This window comes from Strigops habroptila, chromosome 2, assembly GCF_004027225.2.
Source record: "Strigops habroptila isolate Jane chromosome 2, bStrHab1.2.pri, whole genome shotgun sequence".
In the NCBI taxonomy this organism is placed as follows: Eukaryota; Metazoa; Chordata; class Aves; order Psittaciformes; family Psittacidae; genus Strigops; species Strigops habroptila.
The window spans coordinates 113,353,022-113,373,219 of record NC_044278.2 but is presented as its reverse complement, the minus strand read 5'-3'; the positions used below and the strand labels follow the sequence as shown (position 1 = coordinate 113,373,219).

The 20,198-nt window shown below is 44.8% G+C and overlaps 1 protein-coding gene across 1 annotated transcript in view; it reads left to right on the top strand.

Annotated features, from left to right (window-relative positions):
• Positions 1-1,636: 1,636 nt before the first annotated feature.
• FAT3 (FAT atypical cadherin 3) overlaps positions 1,637-20,198 on the top strand; it is a 409,819-nt gene continuing 391,257 nt past the window's right edge. Inside the window, exon 1 of the mRNA XM_030476635.1 lies at positions 1,637-1,720. The gene's annotated coding sequence lies outside the window, so the exon portion shown is untranslated. The remainder of the gene's footprint in view (positions 1,721-20,198) is intronic.

Sequence of the window (20,198 nt, the reverse complement as noted above, 5' to 3'; positions counted from 1 at the left end):
TGTGTTTTCTGGAGTTCTTGTGTAATTATCAAATGCTATTTTTAGACTGGTTTTCAGGAGAGTTGTGTTCAGTTCTTGGCTCTGCCACAGACTTCCTGCACGACCTTGGGCAAATCGGTTTCTTTCTCAGTACCATCTGCATCATAATACACTTTCCTCCCACTCTAAATTTGCCTTGTCGATGCAGATCATGAGCTTTTTGGAACAGGACATCTCCTTGCTGTGTTTATTTAGTGAGTGACACTGTGGGGCTCTGATCTTTTCTCCTGATTTCCAGATAGTGTTTTAATGCAATCGATAACCTAGAAAAGGTGACTTGCACAAGATTACCTTCCAATGCCAATGCAACCAGGTGGTGGGTAGAAGATCACTAACTCTATTGTAGATTTTAGACAAAGCTGGCCTTTGTTACACACTTTGACTGCAGAACTTCTTTAAATTTCAGCTGGTAAATTTTACCAGAACTTTTTGTATTTATTTTCCTTCTCATTTTTCACAGCATAGACCATGCTTCGTGATTATCATCCTGGTCCCTGTGATTAGAGTGGAGCTGCTGGTTGGTTTTGTTTGCTCACTTGCTTTTTCACCTTCACACTAAATTACAGTAGCAAATTGACTGGGGCATGAGAGTGTTTCATGGAGCTGGTGAAGGGCACTATGCTACCGGTCCTCATGGGGACCCTCCTACCTGTTCTTTGGTTTAATGGTTGTGATCTGCAGCCAAGTGGGAGGCATGGACAAAGTGAAAAGAGCAGCAGACTAGAAACCAAACAAAATTAGCTGCACTTCAAAGCTCTTGCAGAGGAGGGAAGAGCTGAAAGTGGATGTTGTTTAAAGAAAGAGAAATAAAAAGGAAAAAGGATGTGAAAGTGATCTATTTCTCCCTTGAATGAGATATCTGGTCAGGCACTGACCTGGGTTCCATCACTAGAAAAGGAACCGAATGGACGATCAAGCAGGTGCCTCATCACAACATTCTATTAAAATAGGCAGAATGGGAACTTGGACATCAGTTCAAACGCGCTGAAGGCACTAAATATATTTCCTTGCTAGTAAAGCCAAAGGGAGCAGCTCTTGGGAGAGTCTTGGACAGCGGAGTGTCACAAGCTATCACAGACTTAGAGCTCAGCAGCGTAACCGTGCTCACAGGCAAGTTGCACGGCGCTGGTATCCAGGAGCCTACCCCAGAAAGGACTCCCCCCGGGGAAGGGGGTTACCAGCGCGGGGACCAGCTCCCCCGGCACCGCTGCGGGTACGGACAGACCGGCGCAAAGCCGGACGGGGCCGGGGAACGGCAGCCAGTGAGCGCAGCGCCGGCACCGCCCGCCCGGCCAGCGCCTTCCTCCGGCGGCAGGAGATGGAGCGGTGACCCCGAGGGGCACCCGGCGCCTTTCTGGGAGCGGGTGACCTTGGGCGAGTCCCCGAGGAAAGACGCTTCTCGGGAGCGGCTCCCCCAGCGCCGGGGCGGTGGGAGCCGGCGGCGGGCGGGGCTGGGGCGGGCGGCGGTCGGTCCGTCCCTCCCTCCTCTCACTTCCCTCGCTCGCTCCCTCCCCGCGGGCCGGAGGCGGGCGCGGGCTGTGCTCCCGGCAGGCTGCGCTGTGCTCAGCGCGGTGCGGTGCGGCGCGGCGGCCGGGCGGGCATCGGTCCCTCGCAGCGCCCGGCGCGGCATGGAGACCCGGCGCGGGAGGCGGCGGGGTACCCCGCGGAGCTGAGCCGGCCGGTGCGTACCCGCCGCGGATCGGGAAGAGGAGCGCGGAGGGGCGGCCGAGAAACTTTCCTCCGGGCGAACTCGGCGGCGGGGACCGGGCGGGGGCACCGGGGGCTGCGGCCGCGGCTTGGGCAAACTTCTGCTGCGGCTTAGGCGGGGGGGAACAGCGGGGCCGAGCGGGAACCCCGCGTCCCACTTCATCCCCTGCTCCCGTTCCACTTTGCCCTGCAAGGTGCAGCGGCGGGCGGCTGCCCCCGGCTCGCTCCCTCCTCGCAGCAGGTTTCGGCTCTCATGCGGGCAAGAGCTGAGGTTTCATGTTTCCCTCACCGCTTTTTGAATGTTTTTTCCCTTTATTCCCCCCTTTTTTTGGTCGCAGGGAGCGGGCGAGGGAAAGAGGGGGTGTGCGTGTCTGTCGCTGCTCTTCAGCTGCAGTTGCTCTTGGCTGAGCCTGGGGATTGCCTGCAGCTGCTTGGGCTGGGGAGGGAGGGAGGGAGGGATGTTACCGGAGGACCTGCCTCTTCTTATTTTTGTCTATGTATCTATCTACATAGGTATTTTCCCCACTAAATGATTTCGGAAGGAGGGGCTCGCCTTGCACTCCCCGCTCGTATAGAGGGCTCTGGGGCAGCGGGGAGCAGCCGTGGTCCTCCCCGGTCCCGCCGCTCTCTCCCCGGGGTGGTGACTCCGGTTCCCATGGGGCAGCAGCGGGATGTTCCTCTCCGTGTCCCTCCCGTCCCCGCCGCGCTGCCGCGGGAATGGCACCGGGACGCCCGGAACTCGTCCCGTATGTGAGCGTCTGTGTGTGAGTGTGCGAGGGATGGTGCGTGCCTGGGGAGGACCGGCTCCGGTGGGAAGGAGGGGATAAATGTGGCTTTCCCATCCCAGACTTGGCTGTTAGAGGCAATAACCCAGCCTCTCCTGCCCACTTCTTGAACCCCGCTGGATTATTTGCAGGAGGAAGAAAGAGAGCCGCGCTGCCCCGAGAAACGCACCAGTGGGTGTCTTTTTTCCTTTTATTTCTTTTCATTTTGGTTATTGTTCGTGGTGGCTTCATGCCCTTGCTTTGTTGTTGGGGAGGATTAAGGGTTGCCGAGTGTTCCTAGTCCCAGATCCAATTAAAATAAATGCAAGTAAATGGGACATAAAGAGAAGTCGGCGCGGGCATCCCGGCAGAAGCACTAAAGCATCAAGGTTGGTTAAAAGGAAGAGACTCGAGGGAATGAATGCTTTCCTTCGTACTCATTTGCTTTCCCTTTGCAGCGCTGTCACACAGGCTTAGAGAGGTGCATCATTTGATCGTCGTTTCGCGGATCCTTAACCAATCTCTGTCCAGCAAAGAGGAAAAAAAAGTCTCCTCGACAGGCACAGGCATTTTAACTCATCTCTCACTTAGCAAATGCTTTGCTTTATGAAATTGATTTGTGTTCTCAGCAAAGGAGAGGGTGAGCTGTGCTAAGCGCAGAGCAGAAGTGCTGTACCATTTCCTAGTCGCTGCCCAGACTGCGCTTTCACTAAGGGCTTATTCCTGGTCTGGAGCAGTTGTGGGGAGAGTATCAGCATTAACTGGGAAAGCAGAACAAGGCAAAATAACCTGGATAGTTCTTGCTTGCTTTCTTCCTCCTGACATACCTAGGGCTTATCCTTCAGTTGAACAGAAAGTTAGTTTTGTTGCTAAGAGGGGAATTGGTGGTGGATGCGAGGAGAGAAGGAACGATCCCTCTGGAGCCTGAATGCTTGTCGTTGGAGAGTGCTCTGAGAAAGAGTTCACAGGTGTGATCTTTGTGTTTGAATAACACTGGAATCTAGAGAGAGCCAGATAGGAGCCGGTGTGTACTGCAGGGCTGGAAACGATGGATATCCCTCTGCCTGATCCTTTGGTGGTGCTAGTGTTGTAGAAAATCAGCAGGTTGGCTGTACTTGCCTTGAAACAGGAAATCACACTTTCTTTACTTTTGCTACTGTCTTCTTTTTAAGCTTGATTCTTAACGTAGCATCTGCTGGCACCTTAATGACTGTGCTCCATACCTGTGTGCCGATGGCACCACACAGGATGCTGTCCTGTTGCTGTGCTGTTATCCGGTGTGTGCAGGGCAGTGATGGGGTATAACTCCCCAGTCTCTCGTAGGTGCTGGCTTGCTCTGTTTCTGACACAAGGGCCTTCTATTCCACCAGGTTCTGTTGTCATGGTTCTTACCATCAAGTTGTGCTGTTGTGACCTTATATACTCTGGTTGGTGGATTCTGTCAAACGCAATGAAGTGAGCAATTAGGAGAGGGTCAGGGTGTTTAGCCATTGCTTGTTAGGAGCAGTTTGTAGCTGCTGTTCCACTACAGATGTATTTCTGTGCTGAGTTCTCAAATGTCTTCTGACACATGCCAACTGCACTCATACCACTTGTATTTACAGTCAGTTTTTCCTGAAGGACAGAAAGTTGGTTAGGATAAGGTTTGTTTTAGCATGGTGTGCCAATGTGAAACATCATACTTCTGGATGCAGGTTTGAGTCCCTTACAGTACGGCAGTATCTTAGATTTCTTAACTGTCTGATGAGTATTTGGTTGCTTATGTGACGGGTTTTACAACTTCTGCCTGCAGTTCATAACACAAAAGCTGCTGGCACTGTTCAGACCCTTACAGTGCTGGCTGGAAGTTCCAAGGCAGAATGGGCAGGGAGTCAAAATTGCTGCGACAGAGGTGAAGTCCTGGCTGCGCTAACTTCTGTGGGAGTTCTGCCATAGATGACAATGGGCCAAGTCCTCAATCCAGAAGCAGTCCTCCCTTCTTGTTGGTAATCCTGGTGTATGCTGTGGGGAAGCTTTTGCTTTTCTGCTCTCACCCAGACTGTGTTAGCGCAGAGAAGATATAAGTCCTTTAGGATGTCATGCTGGGCCTTTCACAAGCACAGCATTCCTGGGAAGGAAATCAGGGCAGATAGAAGTGGAAATAAAACCCCAAATGTGGACACATGCTGACTGTCTCGTTGCTCATGTCCTGAGTCATTCCCAGGAGCATGGATCAAGCACTCTGAACTGAGCAGAATTAGCTTCTTGAGACTGCAGTGGAGGGAGCTGTCAGTGGCTGCAGCCAGTGCATCCCTCAGTCCCTGCTTCTGCGTTTGCAAATTATCAGTTTAGTGACAGACATTCAATACGTGAAGCAACAGTACATTCATTAATTCAACCCTCCTTAGCCCGTGCACACTGAGTTTTCTATGTGGATGTGATCTAGTGAGCTGTTTTCAGAGGCGCTTCATATATCCGGCATCCAGATAAATTTTTATGTGAAATGACAGCAACAAATATGAAGTTTTTGATATTTGTTTTTACGACATGGAAAGTGTGTAGTGGAGAGTATCAGAATTTGCATTTAATCAGCACTGGTTGAAAGCTGGTCCAGGTCATGGCTATGTAATAAAACTGGTCTTTTCAACAGGAATGTGTTGCCTCGGTTTATTATATTCAGTGGCATAGAAGGGGATTTGTTAATATACAACAAAAATGTTGACTGGGATTGAGGTATTTGGATCAGCCTGATACTCTTTGATTTTTTTTTTTTTTTTTTTTTTTTTTTTTTACAGTGGGAACACTTTGGTGCCTGTAATTCCAGTGCACACAGATTGCTTTTACAGTGCATTCTTTTACTGTACATTCACCCCAGACTTTTTGGTATTTTGATCATGTATGATGACAAAAGGAATGAAAATATAAACTAAAGTGGGACAGCGTAGCCTGTCCTTCATCTGTGTCCTTATGTCCTTTAAGAGACTCAAATAAGGAGAATATCTTAAACTGTTTTAAATTATACCTTGTTAGTGCCTCTTAGCTTGTTTGCTGTGAGAATTTATGCATCTAAACCAAAAAAGTCCTAATTCTCATTTAGTTTAGGTAAGTGCATTGGCCTCATTTTGTCCCAGAATAAAAACTTACAGATGTTGTAACAGACATTGAATCAGGCTCTGAAGTCATACAAGTGATGTTAAAATCTGGATGAGTGGATCAATGACAAGTAAGTTTTGGGCACTGTTAGTACTGTCAGGATGCAAAAGATGGCAGTGCTGTGAAGAGGGATCTGAGCAAACCCTGCTGGGCTGCTGTTCAAACCTCTGCTCTGGGATCTGCACGGACTTCCAGCTTCTGGGTTTGCTACTTGTGCAATTCAAAGACTTGATGCTAACCATTATTATAGCCTTTGCTCTGTGTGTTGTCTGGACACTAAGTACTGTATTCTATTTAGTGCTTGGACTTGATGACCGAGTTGAGAGCTTCATTTGCTGGGTCCTGGACTAGAATATGCATGATGTGGTGGTTTGAGGGACACACTGCTCTTAGCTTTTTCTTTTTTGCTCAGTATCATATAAAAACTGCAAAATACAGAGTAATTTGGGGTGAAATTGGTGGTCATGGGGTTAGTAGCAAGGCTGCCACTGATCTCAAAACCTGGTTTCACTTTTTGTTTTCTTGAAAGAATCAAGAGCAGACCTAGATGTGAGGGATGCAGGGGTTTGTGTTGGAAAATTCTCTGTTGTGTTATTGAGCTGTTGTTGATTTTGCTGCTGTTCTTGGTGCATGAGCCTGGCTACTATAATAATTACACCTAAACGTGTCTATGCCTGTCCTGCCCATCATCCACAGTAAATCAAAGCATGGACCCTGCAGGCACTTACAGCAAGTTAACAGAAACGGAAAACACCAGTGGCTTTGCCTGGGACAAAGCAGTATATTTTTTTTCTCCTGGATGATGACACTACTAATTGTACAGCTGTCAGTGCATGAGTATAACTTCGTTTAACATCAGTGAGCATTGCCTTGATCATTACATGTGTGCCAACGCAGCACAGCCTCTGCCGCAGGGGTTCAAGGATGATGCCCCTCTGCTCCTACTGAGTCCATGGCTCCATCCCTTGGCTGCAGAGCTGGTTGGAGAGATGCATCAACACGTAAGGTAGCTTCTGAGCTGAAGTCCTCCTTCCTTCCCTACTGTCTGAGTGCATTTATCTCTGTTTCAAAAGGCATCTGGGTTTAGCATCCCATCCTGAGATGTGTTGGGCTTTCCAGGCAGGTGGCCATCAAACGGCTGAGTTAGAATCATAGAATAGTTAGGGTTGGAAAGGACCTTAAGATCGTCTAGTTCCGACCTTTCACTTCTATGATTACTGCAGCTGGTGGTGGGGTTTAATGCAGACTGTAATAAGAGTTGGTTTTGGGCTCCTCAGGGCACTTAAAATCCTGCCCTGCACTACTTCCGGCTCCTTTCCTTGGTCGTGTGGAGCTCCTGGAGAGGGGAAAATAGTTTCAATGACTTCCTGTAGTGCTGGTGAGAAATGGTCTGTCGCCAGCCCTCGAAATGCACAACACAACTTGTCTCTGCTTGCACTGTGCAAACCGGCTGTAAATAACATTTCTTCTGTGTCTTTGCAGCCTTCAGAGATTATTCCAGCTGTTGGAGGAAGCCTAGTGAGAGAAGGTAGCTGCAAGTTTAATAGTAGCTTCAGGACTTGACTGAAATCAAAATCCAAACAATCTGATAGAAATTACATGCACTTGAATGTTGTTAAAGGTTAGAAGTGAGCCCTCTTCAGAACAACTATTTTTACATCTTAAACTGTTCTACATCTTAAAATAAAGGAGCTGATTAATACTCCTAAATAACATTGCACATAAATTTTATTTTTGCCTTCAAATCATTTGAGCACTTCTCATGATAATGCAGATTACATTTAGTGACAAGTGCATATAATGACTATATAAATGTCAGGTTTGCTATCAGATGTGTTGCACTGGTATCTTTTTAATATTAAACATGATTATGTCCCGTATTGCTTAAACAAATCACAGCGCCCAGAGCCTTAAGAGGGTGTCTCTGTGTTCTCCTGTGGGGTGAAATTATTTGTTGACTCTTCATATTTAAATAATTAGTGAATAATTTTGAGATTTACCTGTCTGGGGTTTTCTTGTTTCTTTTTGAAAGCTGATGTTTGAAATTCTTTCATTTGCATGCTCTAAGTGGTGATTAAATAATGGCAGCTCATGCTGCAGTCAGGTGAGTGAAGTCACTGCTTGCACGACTTTGTGCCCATCTTTGTGGTGTGACTGCATATGAGATGGAGTTCCCAGCTTGTGTTGGGATGACGTAGCTGTATGGATTTTTAGTGCAGTGCAGTGCATATATGATAGATACACTGGCAGTCAGTAGACCCAGAGGTTTTATGTGGACATTGGGACTTAAACAGAAGAAGTTCAGGTTAGATATAAGGAAGAAGCTCTTTATTGTGATGGTGCTAAGGAACTGGAAGAAGTTGCCCAGAGAAGTGGTGAATGCTCCAACCCTGGAGCGCTCAAGGCCAGGTTGGACAGAGCCTTGGGTGACATGGTCTAGGGTAAGGTGTCCCTGCCCGTGGCAGGGGGTTGGAACTAGATGATCTTAAGGTCCTTTCCAGCCCAGACCATTCTGTGATTCTATGAAAACCATGTAGATGAGGCCCTCAGAGACATGGTTTAGGGGTGGACTTGGCAGTCCTGGGGGAACAGTTGGGCTTCATCTTAAAGGTCTTTTCCAACTTAGTTGATTCTATTTTTTCTAGAGGTTTGCTGTGGTATTTTTCAGTCAAAATTCAGACATAACTATTTGCTGTTAGGATCTTGAAGGGAGCCTGATTGCTGGTGTCCTTTGGAGAAGACCAGCCTTTTTTTTTTTTTTGTTTGTTTATTTGTTTTTTTGCACTTTGGAAAAAAATGTCATTTTCTGTTCCTGCTTTGCCCTTGATAGTGGGTTTCAATATTATTGTAGTGATCTGGACCTAAGAAAAGCCTGTGCTACCCAGAAGGAAATGTTCCTCTGGGTGGAACAACAGTAGTAATAGTTATTACTATTGTTATTTTAAGCTGGAGGTTTTCATTCAGGGCCAGGATACAAAGAGAGTGAAAAGGCAGCTGCTACTCTGCAGTAGCCAAAAAGCTTCAAAGTTATCAGATACTGTATAGCTGGAGGGTGACATGAGGGGCAGCGTGCTGGGAAAGCATCCTAGCACCTCTGCCACTTGCCCAGAGCCGAGAGCTTGGGTAATGCTGGAGTTCCTGTGAATTTTCATGGAGCAGGCTGGTTTTAAAGGCTTGCTATTGACCTTCCATGCATGGACACAGCTGTCTCCGAATGATGTGTGAGCTTTGGATCACCTCTGGTGCATTGCTGGCCTGCCTTGCTGCCCTGCAGCAGGCTGCTGGCCCGCTTCCCTCTGCTTCACACGGCAGCATCTGTTTGGAAGGTTTTTTTACCGAGCATGGTTTGTGCAGGGAGTATTTAAAGGTGCCCATAAGGCTCCTTTGATGTGGGTTATTGCATTAGTAAAAAAGCAAAAGTTGTGATACAGACCATTAGGACTATAAGCAAATATTCTGTGTGCTTTTGCAGCCATATCGTGAAGTCAGGAACAGATGATGAAGCACGTGTGGTGCTGACAGGGCTTGGAGAATTGACTCGTGCCAGTATGTGATGCATCTATTTGGCAGTGGTTTGTCTCTGGGTGAATTCACACGGTGAGGTTTAGTTGGCTTCATGCTGGGGTCCTGGTCCTCAGCTTGCACAGATGCTTGGGCTCTGCTTTGGGCAAGCCAATGGATAATGTAGACAGACAGAGCCTGAAGGGCCCTGCTGGAAATTAACCCTTAGGTGTTAATCCATAGGTGATTCCCTATGGATTAGTAGAGTATAGGGGAAAATATATATCTGTTAAAGCAGCAGGATGTGGAGTTTGGTTTCTTTCTCTCTGCTTCCTCAGCTGTTTCCAGAAGCTGCATCCTGGATCATCCTTCATAGACCTGTTTCTTTCTGGAGTTGTTTGGTGACAGCTAAAATTATTCTTGAGCATTAATAAATATGAGTTGATCCACTGCTGACTTTTTCAGGTATAGGGTATGAGTGTGGGAAGGCAAAGGAGAAATTGGAAGGGGAGGAGAGAGAGGGTTTCGGGATGAGTAAGGAGTGAGTAGAGGGGGTACTTCCATGCCTGGGCATGGGTTAATGAACATTGAGGAGCAAAGGATGGGAAGAGGAACAGTGGGAGTGTGCTGGTTTCTGATGGTGGTGACTGAAAAAAGGAACATGGAAGTTCTGGGGTCCTGGACTATGCTAGGTACCTGTCTGGAGAATAGGGAGAGGGAGAAACATGGACAGGCAGTTGTAGCTATATTAGTGTTTAACTGGTTTTGGGTTTTGGGTTTTTTAAGCTCTCTTAAATACCTGAGATTTTCAGCATGGCTAAACCAACATAGTTAATGTCTTTCTTTGGTGTTCTTAGATTGACAAGCTTAAAATGTGCTTTCAGACTTAGTTTTTCATTAGCTAGCTGTATGTGCAAGCAGAAAGTGTGTCTGCACATAGATTCTGGGAGACGGTAATGTATGATGGATCTGGCTGAGACTGAACCAGATTTGACTCTTATCAAAGTGCTGGTAACTTTGGTCATGTTTCATTCCTTATGTTATTGGTTTGTTGTTTTATCCGTAAAAATTATCATGATGAGGATATAATAATAGCAATTTTACTACCTATTCCCAGAAGTTTTGACTAAGTCATTATTGTGATAGGCAGAGAAAAGCTAAAGGATTGTGTTGCAGAAATTCGTATCACTTTGCTCTTCGCACATCACATCACTTGACTCTTCTGAGAGATTTCCTTTTGGCTTTGTAATTTCTCTGCTGCACAAGTACTACTTAGCCAAAGTATTTATAAAACTAATTTAGCATTCCATCACTCCTGCAGATGTAATAGATCTAGCACAGTCTGCTTGCAGTGTACACCCTGCAAAGGGCTGATCTGGCCTGGCTCACATCTGCATCAGGGGTGCCATGGAAAAGAGAGGGGAATCTGAAGCATCCTGCAATGATCACAATGATCTCCTGTGCATGTAACTTACCTTTTTCACTTCTGTTGCTTCTCATCTACTGTGTGCTCAGCCGTAGTGAGACATCCCCATTGCCAGCGTGGAAGAGAGCTAAGCCTTTTACATCAAAAGTAATCTGTCTCCCGATTGATGTGTTGCTGGAGTCTTAAGAGCATCATTACTCATATGGGAAGTCCTGTTGGGTATGTCAACCCTGCCTCTTGAGGGTTGTTCAGATATTGCTATCAGGACCAAAATTGCTCTCTAGAGCCAGAGGTTAGCCCTGCGCTCACTCAGGAGCTTGTGAACCCAAGTACATGTGGTGGCTGCTGGTGCTCCCAGGGGCTTGGGGCTTGCACAGGCAGCCTTGTGCAGGAAACAGGCTGGGCAAGGAGCTTGTGGCAGTCGCACTGAACTCAGGGCCATTCTTGCAGGTGCCCTTCAGAGGTTGTATGGAGGTAGGTACCGGCTTTAATAGGAATCATTAAGCAGAAATTATGTAGGTCATTATCCTGTCTGGAGTGGGAGTTCTTGTTCAGCGCCTGTGTACATCGAGGATCATGGCTGTTATTGTGGTGCATCCTTACAGAGTTTAAATAATGTTGCTCTTATGTATTTTAAAGCTATTCATAATAGGGCTGGCCACCTTCAGGGTGCACTTTATGCGTGGGCTATCTTTATTGTACTGATGGCATCACTGCATTTGTTGCTGAAGGTTAGTCCTAGTTTGTACTGTCGTCTTGGTTAAATAGTTCTTGGCATTTGTGGAGTCACTTTCAATCCATGTCAGTGAAGTTGAGATTAGAATCTGATTCTTTGAATTTCAGACAAAAAGAATAGTGACTTCTTGTGAGTGTTCGTTTCCCTGCCAGTAGAGGCTGGATGACTTAATCTCTGCATATATCAACATGTTGATCGAGTTTCACAGCAAAGTATGTAGGGGTAACTGTAGCAAATATTTAAGAATGTAAGCCTGGGTTGTAATTTCAGGCCTCGCTTGGTTGTATAGTTCTGAGTGTAATGGGAGTGACAGCTCGGGGCTGGATTTTAGGGCAGCTTTATCTGCACTAATATTCAGCTGTAGGTCTATCAAAACAGCCTTCTAAAGCCAGAGCTGCCTGTGGCATGGCATTTGATCAAATATGCCGTAATAAAATCAGTGTGAGATTCCACATCCAAAGGAAAAATCAAGTCTTTGAGTGTACCTGTCTCCCTTTCACATACCTGTTAGGAAGTCATAGGGCTGAGATCCTGTGAAAATTACAAAGTAAGGTGAATTCTGTACGTGTTTCCCGAGGGAGATGTGCCTGGTTGGTTTGCTCTTTCCTTCCTTCTGTTTGGTTGATGCAATGAGCATAAGACTGGAGCTTATCTCCTGGGTGGAGATGGGAGCAGAGCCTTTTGCAAAGTGATTACAGAGTGGCTGCTATTTACAGAGCAGGTTTTGAAAAGCAACCATCATGCAGATGCCATGCCTTGCAAATGGACGTACTTCAGCTGCTTATTCTAGCAGGTCAACCCCAGGTGCAGCTGAGAGGAATCAGGAGGTTGTTGAGATCTAGATGCAGAAATGCTGTAGACTGTAATTCCCTATTGCCAGTCAGAGCCTTTCATTTGAAGTAATGTTATTTTATCACAAGCCAAACAAAATCACAGGATTAAGCTAAAAATGCGCCAGACTGTGGGTTTTAAAACTATTAATCTGTTAATTTTAAAGAAAAACCTTTTTTCTTGCTTGCTTTCCTAAATTGATTCTTTTTTAATTGTTACCATCTCTTCCATGGCCATTTGTGAGCTGACTTTGCCACTGGGTCACTGAGGCAACAAACAGGAATGAGAAGTGTGGATTTTGCCACTGTTTCCAAAACCAGTAACTCTTTTGTCCATAAGGGTTTTGACCCTGAGTGGAGCAGATTTCATTGCTGGCTGTATTGTGAATACGTTAAAGGTTTGGCTTTTTCTGTAATGTCCAGACTTTCAAATCCAGCCAGAGATATTCACTCAGTAGTTAGGGAATGAAGAAGTAAGTCTGCAAATCAACAGTTCTGCCAGGGAAGCTGTTTTATTTACCATCCTTGTCCATGTGTTGGGGTGCTTCCCATTGAAACAAGAACTCCTGAAACTCTTAACAAGTTTTGGGAGTATTTCTCTAATTCATTTGGAGAGAGATGTTGCTGTCTATCACCTTCAGCTCTTGTATTGTACAACTCTGCAAAATCTCTGGGGGTCAAGCTTTCAATGTAAGTGTTGGCCTGGCGGGCTTGTCTCACCCTCTGCAGTAAGTCCCAAAGCTGTGTCTCCTAAGAAGGGATTAGTAACAATCCCTCACACTTCATTTAAATGGGTGGACTTGTGCTCCGCATAGAATCATAGAATGGTTTGGGTTGGAAAGGACCTTAAGATCATCTAGTTCCAACCCCTGCCATGGGCAGGGATGCTTCACACTAGACCGTGTTGCTCAAGGCTCTGTCCAGCCTGGCCTTGAACACTGCCAGGGGTAGAGCATTCGCAACTTCTTTGGGCAACCTGTTCCATTGTCTCAGCACCCTAATAGTAAAGAACTTCTTCCTTGTATCTAACCTAAACTTCCCCTGTTTAAGTTTGAACCATGCAGTGGTACTGCAGGGACACGGATTCTGATTTGTTCTAGTGATAGAGTTCTCTAATGAATTCCCAGAAAACATTTAGTACATCTTGGTAATTAGTGTGTGGGTGTTTCAGAAGATGAACCTTCAGGAGAGCGCTGATAGAGAAGTTTGATAGGAATGACTGATAATGAGTCAAAATGCTGCTAAACGGCCCTGAATTGGTGCCATCTGGTATGGTCTTGCTGGTCTTCACAGCTGCCCCTTTGTATAGGCTTGGTTGCACTTATGTGCTAGGGAGACAGCTTCAGCCCGCAAACACGTACTTTGTTTCACTGATCAGTATCAAAAGGGTTCATGAGGACGGACAGGATCCTTGCTCGCTTTCATTTTAGGAATGCAGGAATCAAGGCAGAGGTGGATGAACTGACTTGCTCCATGGCCACACAAGGGGTAGTGGTTGTGTGAGGTACAGGACCCAGCTCTCCTCAGGTTTTTGATGAGCAGCAGACCATGCTCAGCAGTTCTGCGCAAGAGGAAGAAGACACTACAAGGTACTTGCAAAGTTTCCTTTGGGTGGGGGCTCTTTACTTAAGATATGGAGCTGGTGGACCCAGGGGTAGACCAGTCCTGAGGTGGATTTGGTGGTACTGCACACCCCTAAGCTCCTTTTGTGTTGGATATAACCCTCTTCTCTGTTTTACCATAGACAGGCTGATAAACCACTTCCATTTTAACCAGTATCTAATGCGCCCACTGATTTTGTTTAGGATCAGAACAGCACAGAGATCTGTGCAAGATGTTTTGGATCCACATTCCACTGCTGCCACCATTTTTTCTGTTAATGCAGTTTGGCTGGAACCAAGAATCATCTGCATTTTCTATGGAAAACAAAGCTTTGTGATTTCAGCCTTTGGAGCTCTCTTTCCTCTTGTAATTTTATTTAATTTGCACTGTCTTGGGCTGTCCTTGTGCAGAGTGTGTATTTACGTGTATAACAGGGAGTACATATGGGAAGAGAGCAAAGAAGAAATCCCAGTTGGTTGCTTTGCTGCTCCCAAGTCCCTCCAGCAGTGCAAGCCCTGGCTGCATCCTGACTGTTCATTGCATGAGCTTGGTGCAGGTCTACAGTGGTAACGAAATAAGTCATGTAGGTTAGGACGCTGTGTATGTTGATCTAACTCAAGGTTTCCCTCCTGCTTTTCCCTATCCTGTAAGAGTCACTTAATAACAGCATAAATGTACTTAAGTTGTATTTCTCTAGAGAAAAGAGAACCAGATTTTCAGGTAGTCAGAAGTCACCCATGAGCCTTCATAGAGTCCAGGCTCTGAACTGGTGTCCCCCCAGGGTCTCCTGTGTCCTTATCATTAGCAGAGCTGGAGATAAAGGAATTCCATGTATGAAGGGTCACCCCAGCCTTGCAGCAGAGGCTCCAGCTATGGTTAATGATAAGCGCTTCCAGGTGGGATTCCTTCCTTCCTTCCCAGGTATCTGGCAAGGCACTTGGAATGGGTGATTCATGCTGCTTTTATTAATTGAAGTCAGTAGAGCTGAGTAACTTAGATGAGATAGATAACTTTCAGCTGGCTAAAATCAGATGAGAAAGATTCCCTACTTACCATCTTGGGTGGGTTTAGTGACCTTCAGTAGTGCCAGCACACTAGTGTCTGGTAGAAAAGGATACAGATGAAAGAAAATAATACAGGTCTTTATAGGTAAAAAAAATAAGAATAAATAAAAAATATAAAATAGACAGTGTCACTGCTGTCTCTAAAATAGGTTTATTTTAATTTGAAGACCCACGATGGTTAGCAGTTGCTAATGTGCTTTCCTTGAGATGTCTGCTTTTGAGAGCATGTGGGCGTTGTGTTTTGTGAAAGTGGGTTTTGGATGAATGTTCTTGACAAAGGTAAGCACACTTAACTTACTCTAGTTGGGAAGCAGCAATAAGAAAGGAAAAAACATTAGAAATTAAGAGAGAGAAAATTCTATTAATGCCTGTCTTTGTGGTAGGAAGTAGGTCAATGAGCTGAGAAAGACCCTAGGCAGACTTGCAGTTCTCACCCAGCGAGGTTGGAAGAAAGATGCTGAAGCAGAGGCGGTGATTTAATCAGGGGTTGGTGGTATAAAGCAAAGAACACTGGCTATGTAGACAGAATTTCAGGAAACATTTTGGATTCTGATTATGGAAATAAAGCTGATGTCAGCCCTGCATTCCCATGCAGAGACAGCCAAACCCATTGTCTTTGGGTTTTATGGATGGAGAGACTGCAGCACATTAATTGAGGCTGTGCCAAATTACTGTGTGGCACATGTGCTTGCTGACCTTGGTGTGTGGCACCATCTCTATGTGTGTCCCATGCCACTGCATGGGTGGTGGAGGGACCGTGGGACCCCCTATGCAGGGCTGTGGTCACAGGCTGTGCGCAGGATTGAGGAGCCCTGATTTGGGACCTGCAGAAAGCCGTTAGTGCTATAAGCACCAGTTCCCTCTGCCCAGTGAACACAAGGGTAAGAGTCCAATTATTTTGCACATAATGAGGAGGTTGCTGAAAGAGGGACTGGAGTTTGGCAGGGCAAAATGGGAGCTTTCTCGTGCTTCCATTTTTCACTGTGAGACCTCATTATTTAGTTATGTGGTTATGAATGAAGTTCTGGCTCTTGAAAGTGCTTGAAAGGAGTCAGCGACCATCATAGTATCTGGGGATCACATAAGGTAGTGGAGGAAAGGGGTTGCTGGGAGTTATGACTCTATATCTTAGCTTTTTTGGAAATGTATTAAAGGAAGAGGAGAGTTATTCATGGGTCAGAATATGGACCTGCAAATATAGGATTTCAATATAGAACCAAATTTATTAGTACTAACCATACTATTGTTTTTAGGAAGAAAAATTTCAAACCTGTCTTTATGCAGATTAATGCTTATTAAATGAGGGATTAAAATAGTGATATTTCAATCTAGGAAACTTGAAATAACTGGAGGAGCTGAACTGTTACTGCACAGGGATGCGATGCTGGTGAAATGACAGCGATAGGTGGGATATGCATTGATACTGATGAGCCAGGAGTGCTCTGGGGCTGACTGGTTGTTGCAAAGCACCCTGGGGAGCCCTGTCTCCTGTTTGAGTGGAAAGTATGATAGAAATCCTGAGTGATCCATTGTTCTGAAAATTATTTGGAACCTTTAAGTTCTTACTTATTTTTGTTTGCTTGCTTTGGTTTTGACAGAATAGGACTTTCACCCAAATGGAATCGTTTAGGAATATTTTAAAACTTAGGAATGCACTTCTCACATTTTCCAACTGTTCCAATATTTTTTTTCCAATTCTTTAGGGGACGAAGTGGAAAAGAAATAACAAAAGATGGTTGTTGCACATCAAACTTGAATGGGACACTAATAAAAAAATAACTGTGCACACGCACAGAATTAACAAGCATTCTTATCTAATTTTTCTCTTTTTATATCGGTATAAATTTATTTAACACGGGGAGAAACAGCAAGCTGTGTGCTTGTTTAGTTTTCACATTAATGAAGCTCTAGATTGAAAGAAGACGAAGTTATAAAAATGAAGTGCTTCATGGCATTGATTTCTCTAGATGCTAACAAGGCAGAATTTGAGTGGAGATGACAACAAAGTAATGTCTCCATGGGCTCAAATGCCAAATTACAGAAAATGTCCATAAATTAACTGAGTCATCCTGTTACTTTGCAGGCTAAGGAATTTAAATACACAATCTCTAGAATCTTCCTAGAGGTATGTCAAAACAGTGGTGCAGCACTAAAGGGGTATGACATATTAAAATAATTTCTTGGCGTATTACAGGGTTATATTTTGGAGTGGATAGTGTTGGAGAAGAAATTGTTCGTCATTTAATACACAGTTGTATGGAAGAATCAATTTCAGGAGTAATGAAAGTCAACCCACCAAATGAGCGGGACTAAAAGACATGTCCAGTCTTCTTCAAGTTACTGAATGAATCCATAAAAGTTTTAGGATAAATTAATTCAAGTTGCAAATTAAAGACATTATTAGAGGCACGGATGTGGCTTGGATGCCTCCGTAGGGGTGTATCAGTCTGTCTCTGCCATTGGATCTTGTCCCTGCAGCCTGTCCTAGGGGAGATTTTAGAACTACCTTATTGCACAGTTCTCTTACAATAAACTTGATATTTTGGAGTGTCATATTTGTGAGTCTTGGTGGCTTTGTTGGTTCTTGCAATAAATTTACAATAAAAAGGACACACCTTTTCCTTTTTCTTTATTCCTCTTCGTGGGTGCTTTGTGTTCAACCTGGGGTAGTAGCATCCAGCTGGAAACATCCCTCATCTTATATGGCATTAGCTTCTTTAGGCTAGGCAATCCTGCATCAGGTTGATTTTTTTTTTTTTCGTCCAGTTGTAAGCATGGAAGTATGTGCAAAAACATTGGCATTAGGAGGTCGGGTGCAAATACAAGTGAAAAAGTGACCGAGTAAAATCTCTAGTATGAGATAAAGCTGTCTGAGAGAGATTTTATCTTCACTGTAAAATCTCAGCCTAATTGAAAGGGGAAAATACCTGGCATGTTCATGAAAGTGAAGCAAGCAAAACTGGAGACTGTAATATCATTAGTTGATAGCACAGCTCCATAACAGTATTTTGCTTTAGGAGGGAGTCCTCATCAGCTCAATGGATAAAGAATAATTATATGCTTTGGTGTGGATATTAGTTTGGTGTAGTACGGTGTGGAATGTAATGCCAGCCCAGGTTGCAGTTAGGGTGAAGTCTTCCTTCCTTTCTGCGACTCTTACCTGGTTTTGCCTTGCAGAGCTTTAGCAAATCAGTGGTTAAAAAGAACTCCTAAATACATTTTGGTTGGTTTTTTTTGTCTTGCTTTTTGTCCAGTAAAGGTATAACCGATAACTTTGAACTTACTCAGTCATCCTTGGAATTAAATTTTCAGTAGCTTTTTAAAGAGGTTGAAGGTTTTTCACTTTGCTTTCCCTATTTTATAAAAGTTGTGAAAAACCACCACGTCACATGTGCCTTTTCAAATTTTGGATTTTCTGATTTAGCATATTCATTCTGATATATCTGATTTAAGTTTGGAGGAAGCAGGGAGGTGACTTTAGGGACTTTTTTTTTCCTCTTTCGGAGTTGGCCTCAGATTAATAGTTTTATTACTTTCTGGAAATAGAAATTCAGAGAGATAATACACCTATGGGGAAGTAATATCCATCTGTGAAGAAGTGAGTAGAAAAAATATGTATCCTGCAGAAATAGAATAAATATTGGTTTACATTTCTTTCTGTATTTTGGGCTTTGAGAAGTGATAGAGTGAGCTGTTGTTGCAAGGTTCTAGTTAATCTGATTTTTCTAAGGTCTGCTTTCCATTACAGTCAGGCAGACTTGCTCCGCATTCGAGTTGCTAATTCTTGATGCACAGGATATTTTGCTTCTCATTAAAATGTATTTATTGTCTAGTGTGAGGCATCCCTGGCTATGGCAAGGGGATTGGAACTAGATGATCTTAAGCTCCTTTCCAACCCAAACCATTCTTTGATTCTGTGATTTATTTTACAGTGCGAATAGCTTGCTTACAATGCTTCTTTTGGTCTTTGGTAACGTCCCAGACTCAATAAGACTGTAGCATAAAGTGGTTTATCTCATTTCAGTTTTACATCCACTGTTAATTGGACCCAAATGATATAACCGCTTTGCAAGAGCTGTTTCAGTTTGCTAGGTCTCAATATGATGTCCAGTAAGATGCAGGTATTATTAGAGCTTAGAAGTTACTCCCTGTCTGCAATTGGAAGGCTGCTTCACGTGTTTCCATGATTCTATTTGCATTTATTAGGTTTTAGGCCTTTTCAGAAGTTTGGGGGGAGGGGAGGAGTAGGAAAGGTATGGCAAAAATTGCGAAGTTTTGGCAAAATATGAATTTCTTTTTTCTGAAGCTTGAATTTGAAATATCACTATCACGTATGTTTCTAGGGCAACAACTTAATGTAATGCAGATCGGCAGCTGAAATACTTTTCCTAGCAGCTGGAGAGTGAAGTTAGCAGGACCCACGGTCTGTTCTGCAGCTGATACTGGGAGCTTTGTGGTTGGCAGGGGTGGTGGTTGTGCGCCTGCTCCCCGTCGTTGCTGGTGTCCTTTTGGGGAGCAGCAAGCAGCACTGGGTGATGCCAAAGTTATTCCACAGGAGACATAATACAGGGTGCTGCCAGTTCAGGGGAGTGAATAAAATCAGATTTCCTATAGCTCTGACTCAGGAAAAGCACTGAAAGGAGGGAGGAGGTGACAAAGTGGGCTTTCTCCAGCAACTTGGATTGTAGAGGAATGTGAAACTTTACAGTTTTCTCCCATCTCACTCTTGAAAGTTAACACAAGAAATAGGTAGGACTGGGAGACAGTTTTCTGACAGAAATCCCAGAACCTTCATTCCCAGAAGCTGAGATAGTGACAAGAAGCTGGGTGCTCGGCAGGGAGTTACCAGAGAATTCTGTTGACTGAGTTAAATCCTCCAGCAAGCAGGTGTCGGGTAAATGTTTTGATTCTTTGCACCGTATATTTGCATATTTGAAGCTTTCTGGTGCTTATGGCTCATTCTAATTTGCCCAAGTCTTAAATAGAGCAAACCAGCAAGGCCCTTAATGTTTATGGGATCGCTGTGTAGTGGTTTCAAGACCTGTGTGGGCTCCTCAGTGCAAAGGTCTGACTTGTCCTACCCGCATCTGGGGAGGTGGTGTATCTGTAGGTCCTGGCTCTTGGCATCTTGTTGATAGTTATAGGTAATATCACACCTCAAACAATGTGAAGAAACTTTAACCACCGCTGTCTGATCGTCTCCAACCCTAAATCCCTTTTGTACCAATACCACTGATGGGTCCCTCTTGTTCTCCCCAGTAGGACTTGTATCCTCTTTCTTGACCAAGGAGAGTAGGTGTGGGTATAACAGGTCAGGCTGGAGCAGCAAGCAGCTCTGGCCCTTCCAGAAGGTCCCATGAAGCATTTTAAAGATTTGATGGAAAATGAGGGTTTATC